Genomic DNA, 12,746 nt, shown 5'->3' with positions numbered 1-12,746 from the left:
TTGTTTAATTCTGATTTCTATACATAGAAGCTATTAACGTTGTCATTAATCTCACTGTTGTTTAATTCTGATTTTGTATCTTCGTCTTTTAACATTATAACTGGGTTTAGCATGTATTCGTTTTGTGAGAGCTGTGAGATGTCTACCGGGTTTATTTGGCATTAACTAGTATGCTTTATTTGAGTTGAACCTGTTTTGTTGTCTCTCTTCAAAAGTCAAATATTGTATTCAGACCTGTTCTTCTTTACCTTGTAAATATTCTTTATGATATTTTTCTAAGATAGTGATTTAATTTTCTTTAATTGTAATTTCTAAAAGAGATTTAACTATTGCTGAGTATGAGATTATTGTTCTCCTAATGTATACCTTAAAGGCATCCCCAATTATATTGTATATATATATATGCTTTTCTCTGTCCTCTACATCTACATTTGTAATGGTAAAAGGTTGTCATTTTTTTATTTCTGTATTTAATCATTAAGCAGAGCTCTGTCATCCAATCATTAAGCAGAGCTCTGTCATCCCATCATTAAGCAAAGCTCTGTCATCCAATCATTAAGCAGAGCTCTGTCATCCAATCATTAAGCAGAGCTCTGTCATCCCATCATTAAGCAGAGCTCTGTCATCCCATCATTAAGCAGAGCTCTGTCATCCCATCATTAAGCAGAGCTCTGTCATCCCATCATTAAGCAGAGCTCTGTCATCCCATCATTTAGCAGAGCTCTGTCATCCCATCATTAAGCAGAGCTCTGTCATCCCATCATTAAGCAGAGCCCTGTCATCCCATCATTTAGCAGAGCTCTGTCATCCCATCATTAAGCAGAGCTCTGTCATCCCATCATTTAGCAGAGCTCTGTCATCCCATCATTAAGCAGAGCTCTGTCATCCCATCATTAAGCAGAGCTCTGTCATCCCATCATTAAGCAGAGCTCTGTCATCCCATCATTTAGCAGAGCTCTGTCATCCCATCATTAAGCAGAGCTCTGTCATCCCATCATTAAGCAGAGCTCTGTCATCCCATCATTAAGCAGAGCTCTGTCATCCCATCATCGGGGAAGCAGCATAGCCTAGTGGTTAGAGCGTTGGACTAGTAACTGAAAGGTTGCAATCGAATCCCCGAGCTGACAAGGTACAAATCTGTCGTTCTGCCCCTGAACAAGGCAGTTAACCCACTGTTCCTAGGCCGTCATTGAAAATAAGAATTTGTTCTTAACTGACTTGCCTGGTTAAATAAAAAATAAAAAGAAGCATGATACCCGAAAATGATACCAACATCACTGTTTTTGCTATCCAGTAAATTGGAATCCCCATACCTGGGACCTTGAGGCTGAGGTCACACTGGCTGCCAATGTTAGCAACAGACGCTGCCCTCTTCTTCCTGGTGATGCTCTCCTTCATCCTCCCTTCTCCTGTCACCTTCACGGTAAACGCACTCCCTACACAAACACACACACTTATTTAAATTGTTCAGATACACAATTTATAATATTATTCAAAAGAATCGACGACTTTATTATGTACTATATTATTATATATTACCTGGTACGTGCTGGTCAGTGAACTTGATGTTGATGATGTAGTGTCCTGGTTCAGTAGGGCAGTAGGTGACCTTACAGGTGCCATCCTCCTGGTCCTCAGTGTTAATGTCCACCTTACTGGGGCCCTCTATGGACAGACTCAGACCCCCATAGCCTACACACAGACACAGACACAGTGTTAATGTCCACCTTACTGGGGCCCTCGTTGGACAGACTCAGACCCCCATAGCCTACACACAGACACAGTGTTAATGTCCACCTTACTGGGGCCCTCGATGGACAGACTCAGACCCCCATAGCCTACACACAGACACAGTGTTAATGTCCACCTTAGGGGCCCTGTTAAGACTCAGACCCCCATAGCCTACACACAGACACAGTGTTAATGTCCACCTTACTGGGGCCCTCGTTGGACAGACTCAGACCCCCATAGCCTTGTTAATGTCCACCTTTATGTATTCTACCCTACTTTTCTTTTTCTTATAATACATTTACACTGAGTATAATAAGCACTAGGAACACCTCCCTGACACTGAGTTGGTACTACTATTGGAGGGCCCCTTGTCTACACCCATTCAGCACTAGGAACACCTTCCTAATACTGAGTTGGTACTACTATTGGAGGGCCCCTTGTCTACACCCATTCAGCATTAGGAACACCTTCCTACTATTGGAGGGCCCCAGCATTGTTTACACCCTCTTAAGCCTTAGCCCCACCCATTCAGCATTGTTTACACCCTCTAAAGCCTTAGCCCCACCCATTCAGCATTGTTCACACCCTCTTAAGCCTTAGCCCCACCCATTCAGCATTGTTTACACCCTCTTAAGCCTTAGCCCCACCCATTCAGCATTGTTCACACCCTCTTAAGCCTTAGCCCCACCCATTCAGCATTGTTCACACCCTCTTAAGCCTTAGCCCCACCCATTCAGCATTGTTTACACCCTCTTAAGCCTTAGCCCCACCCATTCAGCATTGTTCACACCCTCTTAAGCCTTAGCCCCACCCATCTCATTAAGGGTTTACCATTCTGTACTAACTTGCCAGCTACTTCCAGGCATCTAAGAGAGAGAGAGAACAGCTCACTGAACATTATTCGCACTATGAGCGCTGGTTAGGCTGTTACAGTCTGTTTTCCTGAAGGTTGGTGACTGCAACAGTGTTGTCATATTGTCTGTTCATAAATTCAGAGTGTTTCTTGTTCAGAGAGTGCACTGGACGCTCTGGTCAATAAGTAGGGTTGTTCCGAAAGCTCTGACCTCACAACAACAGTCAAGCACCCAAGCTAACTGGCTAACATTGGCTAGCTACTTCCAGACACATATAATGAGAGAACACCCCACTCTGACCATTTTACTCCCCCTAGCAGATCTGGTTAGGCAGTTTTCATGTTATCCAGCGATGAACTCACCAAACACTATCACTGACCTGCTTCGTGTGTGTCAATGAACTCACCAAACACACACCATCACTAACCTGCTTCGCGCGTGTCGATGATGAACTCAGCGGGTTCGAAGGTTTTGGCCTCGCTGAGGCCCTGGCCAGTCACACGCACCCGGCTGGCGTCGCCGATCCCTGATTGGCTGATCATCACAGTGATGGGGCTGCTGGGAATATGGTGTGTGTTTTTCGTGATGTTCACCAGGTGCTGTCCAATCTCCATGGGAACAAATGAGATGCCTGGAGCAGGAAAGTTAATCAGTGGAGCTTCTGAGAATGAGGACCACAATCTGTCGGTAGACTTTATTGTATTTAGAATTTATTGTATTTAGACTTTATTGTATTTAGACTTTATTGTATTTAGACTTTATTGTATTTAGACTTTATTGTATTTAGACTTTATTGTATTTTTATAGTTGGACTCTTTTAAATCAGACAAATGACAGTTGACAGGCTGTTTCTGTTTAACAGAGGAACACACACCATGTCCCCCAACACACACACACATACACACACACTGACCGACGTGTCCATTGCGGAGCATCTTGAGATGGCAGGGTTCCTCCTGGCCTGAGGGCGTGGTCAGAGAAGCAGTCAGCTGACTCAGGTCCAGCTCTCCAATGTCCAATGGGATGTCAGCAGCAGAGCCCACCTTCAGATGGGACATCCTCATAGAGTCATCACCTAGGAGACAGAGAGACAGAGAGAATATTATCATTATGGGATGTCAGCAGCAGAGCCGTCACTGAGAGACAGACAGGGCAGGGGGGTCCATTGAAATGTTTTTTTTAGAGTCCACACAAGGCTACTTTTTACACCCATGACATCCACACATTCTCATGTCCTCATTTCTCACATACACCTTAAAGGATGTGTTACCTGTGATGTGGGCTGAGAAGGGGTTGCCTGGGATGTGTGTGTTACCTGTGATGTGGGCTGAGAAGGGGTTGCCTGGGATGTGTGTGTTACCTGTGATGTGGGCTGCCTGGAATGTGTGTGTTACCTGTGATGTGGGCTGAGAAGGGGCTGCCAGGAATGTGTGTGTTACCTGTGATGTGGGCTGCCTGGGATGTGTGTGTTACCTGTGATGTGGGCTGAGAAGGGGCTGCCTGGGAATGCCTGGGACCTGTGTGGGATTACCTGTGATGTGGGATGTGTTACCTGTGATGTGGGCTGCCTGGGATGTGTGTGTTACCTGTGATGTGGGCTGAGAAGGGGCTGCCAGGGATGTGTTTGTCATTGTATTTGACCAGGATGCTGTAGTCCCCAGGTAGGACAGGCAGGTAGGACACAGAGCATGTTCCATCCTGATTATCCACACAGCTGATGTCAGCTTTAGATGGACCGTCCATGGCCAGCGACAGACCACCTACCCACACAGGAGAGAGAGAAAAGTTATACAAGATATAAATTATGCACATCAGCTCTGTTCGTGAACCAACACAGCTCATATTTATTGTGCTTATGATTGATTTATAATTTACTGCTACTAATTGTGTGTTACGTGTGTGTTGATTGGCTGGTTTCCCATGAGTGCTTGTGTGTGTCCTACCCTCTCCTGCATCCTTGGTGTTGACGGTGAACATGGCAGGTTTGTTGACGGTCCCGTGGATCAGGCCCGGTCCGTACGCACTGACCTTCCCACTGTTCACATAGTCCACATAGAACTGGAGTGGACTACCTGTTAGAGAGGACGAGAGAGAACAGAGGGAGGGGGAGAGAGGAGAGAGAGGGGAGAGAGGGGGAGAGAGGGGGAGAGAGAGAGAGCGAGAGAGAGAGAGGAGAGAGGGGAGAGAGGGAGGAGAGAGAGGAGAGAGAGGAGAGAGGAGAGAGAGGAGAGAGAGGAGAGAGAGAGAGAGAGAGAGAGAGAGAGGGGAGAGGGGAGAGGGGAGAGAGGGAGAGGGGGAGAGAGGAGAGAGAGAGATAGAGAAATAGAGAGAGAGAGAGAGAGAGAGAGAGAGAGGAGAGAGAGAGAGAGAGAGAGAGAGAGAGGGGAGAGGGGAGAGAGGAGAGGGGGAGAGAGGAGAGAGAGAGAGAGAGAGATAGAGAGAGAGAGAGAGAGAGAGAGAGAGAGAGAGAGAGAGAGAGAGAGAGAGAGGAGAGAGAGAGAGAGAGGAGAGAGAGGGGGACAGAGAGAGGGAGAGAGATAGAGAGAGAGAGAGGGGAGAGAGAGGAGAGAGAGAGGAGAGAGAGAGGAGAGAGAGAGGGAGAGAGGAGAGAGAGGGGAGAGAGAGTGGAGAGAGTGGGGAGAGAGGAGAGAGAGAGAGAGGGAGAGAGGGAGAGAGAGGGGAGAGGAGGAGAGAGGGGAGAGAGAGGGGAGAGAGAGGGGAGGAGAGGGAGAGAGGGGGGAGAGAGTGGGGAGAGAGGGAAGAGAGGAGAGAGGAGAAGATAGGAGATAGGTGAGGAGAGGAGAGAGAGGGGAGAGAGTGGGGAGAGAGTGGAGCAGAGGAGAGAGAGGGGAGAGAGTGGGGAGAGAGGGAAGAGAGGAGAGAGGAGAGAGGGGAAGAGAGGAGAGAGAGGGGAGAGAGGGGAGAGAGGAGAGAGAGGGAGAGAGAGGGTGAGAGAGAGAGAGGAGAGAGAGAGAGAGGAGAGAGAGAGAGAGAGAGAGAGAGAGAGAGAGAGAGAGAGAGAGAGAGAGAGAGAGAGAGAGAGAGATGGGAGAAAGAGGGGAGAGAGTGGGGAGAGAGGAGAGAGGAGAGAGAGGGGAGAGAGGGAGAGAGAGGAGAGAGGAGAGAGGGGAGAGAGAGGAGAGAGAGTGGGGAGAGAGGGGAGAGGAGGAGAGAGAGGAGAGAGGGGAGAGAGAGGAGAGAGAAGGGAGAGAGAGGGGAGCAGAGGAGAGAGTGGGGAGAGAGGGAAGAGAGGAGAGAGGAGAAGAGAGGAGATAGGTGAGGAGAGGAGAGAGGGGAGGAGAGGAGAGAGAGGAGAGAGAGGGGAGAGAGTGGGGAGAGAGGGGAGAGATAGGGGACCAGAGGATAGAGAGTGGAGAGAGTGGGGAGAGAGGGAAGAGAGGAGAGAGGAGAGAGGGGAAGAGAGGAGAGAGAGGGGAGAAAGTGGGGAGAGAGGAGAGAGAAAGAGAGGAGAGAGAAAGAGAGGAGGAGAGAGAAAGAGAGGAGGAGAGAGAGATAGGAGGAGAGGGGAGGGGTGAGAGAGAAGCAGCAAATCCAGATCCAGACCAATACTGTTATCTGTCACAGGAGAGGTTCTTGGCCAAGTAATCAATCAATCAATCAAATGTATTCTTACACCAGCTGATATCTCAAAGTGCTGTACAGAAACCCAGCCTAAAACCCCAAACAGCAGGCAATGCAGGTGCAGAAGCTAAGAATCCTAAATATTCTGAAATAACTTCCACTTTTCCAAAAATATAGACCCTAAAGTGGTATGATTGAGCGAGTGGTGTAATTGGTATTGTAGTATCTTAAGTATTCACCCCCTTGGATTTCTTCACATTTTATTATTTTACAAAGTGGGATGAAAACAGATTTAATTGCAATTTCTTGTGAAAGATCTACACAAAATACTAAATTATGTCAAAGTAGAAGATGAATGAAAAATAAAACCACCTTGATTTGACAAGTATTCAATTATGGTGGAAAATAAGTATTTGGTCACCTACAAACAAGCAAGATTTCTGGCTCTCACAGACCTGGAACTTCTTCTTTAAGGGGCTCCTCTGCCCTCCACTCGTTACCTGTATTAATGGCACCTGTTTGAACTTGTTATCAGTATGAAAGATACCTGTCCACAACCTCAAACAGTCACACTCCAAACTTCACTATGGCCAAGACCAAAGAGCTGTCAAAGGACACCAGAAACAAAATTGTAGACCTGCACCAGGTTGGGAAGACTGAATCTGCAATAGGTACGCAGCTTGGTTTGAAGAAATCAACTGTGGGAGCAATTATTAGGAAATGGAAGACATACAAGACCACTGATAATCTCCCTCGATCTGGAGCTCCACGCAAGATCTCACCCAGTGGGGTCAAAATGATCACAAGAACGGTGAGCAAAAATCCCAGAACCACACGGAGGGACCTAGTGAATGACCTGCAGAGAGCTGGGACCAAAGTAACAAAGCCTACCATCAGTAACACACTACGCCGCCAGGGACTCAAATCCTGCAGTGCCAGACGTGTCCCACTGCTTAAGCCAGTACATGTCCAGGCCCGTCTGAAGTTTGCTAGAGAGCATTTGGATGATCCAGAAGAAGATTGGGAGAATGTCATATGGTCAGATGAAACCAAAATATAACTTTTTGGTAAAAACTCAACTTGTCGTGTTTGGAGGACAAAGAATGCTGAGTTGCATCCAAAGAACACCATACCTATGGTGAAGCATGGGGTGGAAACATCATGCTTTGGGGCTGTTTTTCTGCAAAGGGACAGGACGACTGATCCATGTAAAGGAAAGAATGAATGGGGCCATGTATCGTGAGATTTTGAGTGAAAACCTCCTTCAATCAGCAAGGGCATTGAAGATGAAACATGGCTGTGTCTTTCAGCATGACAATGATCCCAAACACACCGCCTGGGCAACGAAGGAGTGGCTTCGCAAGAAGCATTTCAAGGTCCTGGAGTGGCCTAGCCAGTCTCCAGATCTCAACCCCAAAGAAAATCTTTGCCAGGGAGTTGAAAGTCTGTGTTGCCCAGCAACAGCCCCAAAACATCACTGCTCGAGAGGAGATCTGCACGAAGGAATGGGCCAAAATACCAGCAACAGTGTGTGAAAACCTTGTGAAGACTTACAGAAAACCTTTGACCTCTGTCATTGCCAACAAAGGGTATATAACAAAGTATTGAGATAAACTTTTGTTATTGACTAAATACTTATTTTCCACCATAATTTGCAAATAAATTAATTAAAAATCCTACAATGTAGGATGTAGGTGATTTTCTGGATTTTTTTTCTCATTTTGTCTGTCATAGTTGAAGTGTACCTATGATGAAAATTACAGGCCTCTCTCATCTTTTTAAGTGGGAGAACTTGCACAATTGGTGGCTGACTAAATACTTTTTTGCCCCACTGTATATACTGTATTCTATACTATTTTACTGTATCTCAGTCTATGCATTACTCATCTCACTGTATTCTATACTACTGTATCTCAGTCTATGCATTACTCATCTCACTGTATTCTATACTACTGTATCTCAGTCTATGCATTACTCATCTCACTGTATTCTATACTACTGTATCTCAGTCTATGCATTACTCATCTCACTGTATTCTATACTACTGTATCTCAGTCTATGCATTACTCATCTCATATGTATACACTGTATTCTATACTACTGTATCTCAGTCTATGCATTACTCATCTCACTGTATTCTATACTACTGTATCTCAGTCTATGCATTACTCATCTCACTGTATTCTATACTACTGTATCTCAGTCTATGCATTACTCATCTCATATGTATACACTGTATTCTATACTACTGTATCTCAGTCTATGCATTACTCATCTCACTGTATTCTATACTACTGTATCTCAGTCTATGCATTACTCATCTCATATGTATACACTGTATTCTATACTACTGTATCTCAGTCTATGCATTACTCATCTCACTGTATTCTATACTACTGTATCTCAGTCTATGCATTACTCATCTCATATGTATACACTGTATTCTATACTACTGTATCTTAGTCTATGCATTACTCATCTCACTGTATTCTATACTACTGTATCTTAGTCTATGCCGCTCTGACATTACTCATCCATATATTTATATATTGTTATTCTATTCCTTTACTTAGATCTGTGTGTAGTAGGTAGTTGTTGTGAAATTGTTAGATATTACTGCACTGTTGGAACTGGAAGCAAAAGCATTTCGTACACTCACATTAACATCTGCTAACCATGTGTATGTGACCATTAACACCTGCTAACCATGTGTATGAGGACCAATAACACCTGCTAACCATGTGTATGAGGACCAATAACACCTGCTAACCATGTGTATGAGGACCAATAACACCTGCTAACCATGTGTATGAGGACCAATAACACCTGCTAACCATGTGTATGAGGACCAATAACATCTGCTAACCATGTGTATGTGACCAATAACATTTGATTTGATTTTGAGAGTGAACTGGCTTACCCACAGTTAGTGTGTGTGTGTTTATGTGTACTGTTAATGTTAGTGTGTATAGTGTTGTTCATACCAGGGATGTGTGTAGTGTGTGTCGTACCAGGGGTGTGTGTAGTGTGTGTTGTTCGTACCAGGGGTGTGTGTAGTGTGTGTTGTCTCGTACCAGGGGTGTGTGTAGTGTGTGTTCGTACCAGGGGTGTGTGTAGTGTGTGTTGTCTGTACCAGGGGTGTGTGTAGTGTGTGTTGTTCGTACCAGGGGTGTGTAGTGTGTGTTGTTCTGTACCAGGGATGTGTGTAGTGTGTGTTTCTGTACCAGGGTGTGTGTGTAGTGTGTGTTCGTACCAGGGTGTGTGTAGTGTGTGTTGTTCGTACCAGGGATGTGTGTAGTGTGTGTTGTTCGTACCAGGGATGTGTGTGTAGTGTTTTTCTTGTTCGTACCAGGGGTGTGTGTAGTGTGTGTTGTTCATACCAGGGGTGTGTGTAGTGTGTGTTGTTCATACCAGGGTGTGTGTGTAGTGTGTGTTGTTCGTACCAGGGATGTGTGTGTAGTGTGTGTTGTCTGTACCAGGGATGTGTGTGTAGTGTGTGTTGTCGTACCAGGGTGTGTGTAGTGTGTGTTGTTCTGTACCAGGGGTGTGTGTAGTGTGTGTTGTTCGTACCAGGGGTGTGTGTGTAGTGTGTGTTGTTCGTACCAGGGGTGTGTGTGTGTGTGTTGTTCGTACCAGGGGTGTGTGTAGTGTGTGTTGTTCATACCAGGGGTGTGTGTAGTGTGTGTTCGTACCAGGGGTGTGTGTAGTGTGTGTTGTCTGTACCAGGGTGTGTGTAGTGTGTGTTGTCTGTACCAGGGGTGTGTGTAGTGTGTGTTCGTACCAGGGATGTGTGTGTAGTGTGTGTTGTCGTACCAGGATGTGTGTGTAGTGTGTGTTGTCTGTACCAGGGTGTGTGTAGTGTGTGTTGTCCGTACCAGGGGTGTGTGTATTGTGTGTTGTCGTACCAGGGATGTGTGTGTAGTGTGTGTTGTCGTACCAGGGATGTGTGTGTAGTGTGTGTGTTCATACCAGGGGTGTGTGTGTGTAGTGTGTGTTGTCGTACCAGGGGTGTGTAGTGTGTGTTGTCTCGTACCAGGGGTGTGTGTAGTGTGTGTTGTTCGTACCAGGGGTGTGTGTGTAGTGTGTGTTGTTCGTACCAGGGGTGTGTGTGTAGTGTGTGTGTTCGTACCAGGGTGTGTGTGTGTGTAGTGTGTGTTGTTCCAGTACCAGGGGTGTGTGTGTAGTGTGTGTGTTCTGCACCAGGATGTGTGTGTGTGTAGTGTGTGTTCTGTACCAGGGGTGTGTGTAGTGTGTGTTGTCTCGTACCAGGGTGTGTGTGTGTGTGTGTGTGTGTGTGTGTGTTGTCGTACCAGGGTGTGTGTAGTGTGTGTCGTACCAGGAGTGTGTGTGTGTAGTGTGTGTTTGCTCGTACCAGGGGTGTGTGTAGTGTGTGTTGTTCGTACCAGGGATGTGTGTGTGTGTCTGCAGGGGTGTGTGTGTGTTCGTACCAGGGATGTGTGTGTGTAGTGTGTGTGTCTCACCAGGGTGTGTGTGTGTGTAGTGTGTGTTGTCGTACCAGGGTGTGTGTGTAGTGTGTGTTGTCTCGCACCAGGGGTGTGTGTGTGTGTAGTGCGTGTTGTCGTACCAGGGGTGTGTGTGTGTGTGTGTGTAGTGTGTGTTGTCTGTTACCAGGGTGTGTGTAGTGTGTGTTCCGCACCAGGGTGTGTGTGTAGTGTGTGTGTCGTACCAGGGATGTGTGTGTGTAGTGTGTGTTGTCTGGGTGGGGTGTGTGTGTCTGTGTGTGTGTAGTGTGTGTTGTTCGTACCAGGGGTGTGTGTAGTGTGTGTTGTCTGTACCAGGGGTGTGTGTGTGTCTGCACCAGTGTGTGTGTTGTGTACCAGGGGTGTGTGTGTGTAGTGTGTTGTCTCACCAGGGGTGTGTGTAGTGTGTGTTGTCTCGTACCAGGGGTGTGTGTGTGTGTGTAGTGTGTGTTGTCTCGTACCAGGGATGTGTGTGTGTAGTGTGTTGTTCGTACCAGGGATGTGTGTAGTGTGTGTTGTCTGTACCAGGGTGTGTGCAGTGTGTGTTGTCTGCAGTGTGTGTTGTCCGTACCAGGGGTGTGTGTAGTGTGTGTTGTTCGTACCAGGATGTGTGTAGTGTGTGTTGTCCATCGTACCAGGGGTGTGTGTGTGTGTGTAGTGTGTGTTGTTCGTACCAGGGATGTGTGTGTGTGTTTTATTAGTCTGTTAAGAGGACACCAGGGGTGTGTGTAGTGTGTGTGTTGTCCGTACCAGGGTGTGTGTGTGTGTGTGTTGTTCGTACCAGGGGTGTGTGTAGTGTGTGTTGTTCGTACCAGGGGTGTGTGTGTGTGTGTAGTGTGTGTTGTTCATCAATACCAAGGGTGTAGTGTGTGTGTAGTGTGTGTTGTTCGTACCAGGGATGTGTGTGTAGTGTGTGTTGTTCGTACCAGGGGTGTGTATCCCATCGTATTTGATGTCCATCTCGTGCAGGCCGGCCTCAGTCGGAGCGTATTTAACCGTTACGTCCGTCCTTATTGTCTGTGATGTCTGGCTTGGCTGTCTTACCTGACGGCATGCGCACATCACCTAGGGACGAAGACACCGGTTAGACAGGCAGGCCTTGTTTTTCCTTTTATTAGAAGTCGTTGAAAAATTCAGAGGACACGGCTAAATCCGGTCTGCTCTCTGCTTCTTAAACCCGTTTTGTTGTGTGTGTGTGTGTGTGTGTGTGTGTGTGTGTGTGTGTGTGTGTGTGTGTGTGTGTGTGTGTGTGTGTGTGTGTGTGTGTGTGTGTGTGTGTGTGTGTGTGTGTGTGTGTGTGTGTGTGTGTGTGTGTGTGTGTGTGTGAAGAGGGGTGTGTGTGTGTGTGTACCTGTGATCTCTCCATTCTGGATGGTGAAGGGGATGATCAGATCAAACGGCCGGAGTCCCACAACGTCCAAACCGTTCGTTCGCATTGGCTGGTCTGTTGCCTAGAGGGTAGAGGTCAATGAGAGTCTGAGGAAGATGATGATGATGATGGTGATGATGATGATGAAACTGCTGACACTGAGACAATTACATCATAACATAAGCAACAGACCGACGATATATTGACACACGACGGCCATTTTGTCAAATGTGGAGTCACATTAATGATTCACAAAATAGCCACTAATCCTCTTGTGGAGAGGAGAGGAGAGGAGAGGAGAGGAGAGGAGAGGAAAGGAGAGGAGAGAGACCAGTACCGAGGGTTGTTGACTGTAGTATGGTGGTAGTTGTTCTTGTTGGAGGAGCTGATCTGAGGGGGCCTTCCAATGCCTGAGGGGGAGGAGGGAAGTAGGAGGGAGGAGGAGAGGGAAGTAGGAGGGAGGAGGAGGGAAGAAGAGGAGGGAGGAGGAGGGCAGGGGAAGGAGGAGGAGGGGAGGGGAGTAGGAGGGAGGAGGGGAGGGGAAGTAGGAGGGAGGAGGAGGGGAAGGAGGAGGAGAGGAGGAGAGGGAAGTAGGAGGGAGGAGGAGGAAGGAAGGAGGAGGAGAGGGGAAGTAGGAGGGAGGAGGGGGGGAAGAGGAAGAGGAGGAGGGGAAGTAGGAGGAGGATGGGAGGAAGTAGGAGGAGGAGGAGGGGAAGCTAGGAGGGAGGG

General features: G+C 47.1%; 1 pseudogene; it reads right to left on the bottom strand.

Moving 5' to 3' along the window:
- Positions 1-1,313: 1,313 nt before the first annotated feature.
- The window catches only part of LOC118378142 (filamin-A-like), a 58,732-nt pseudogene continuing 47,299 nt past the window's right edge, over positions 1,314-12,746 (bottom strand).

The sequence above is a fragment of the Oncorhynchus keta genome, unplaced genomic scaffold (genome assembly GCF_023373465.1).
Source record: "Oncorhynchus keta strain PuntledgeMale-10-30-2019 unplaced genomic scaffold, Oket_V2 Un_contig_17659_pilon_pilon, whole genome shotgun sequence".
Lineage (NCBI taxonomy): Eukaryota > Metazoa > Chordata > Actinopteri > Salmoniformes > Salmonidae > Oncorhynchus > Oncorhynchus keta.
This window is presented reverse-complemented; position numbering and strand designations above follow the sequence as displayed.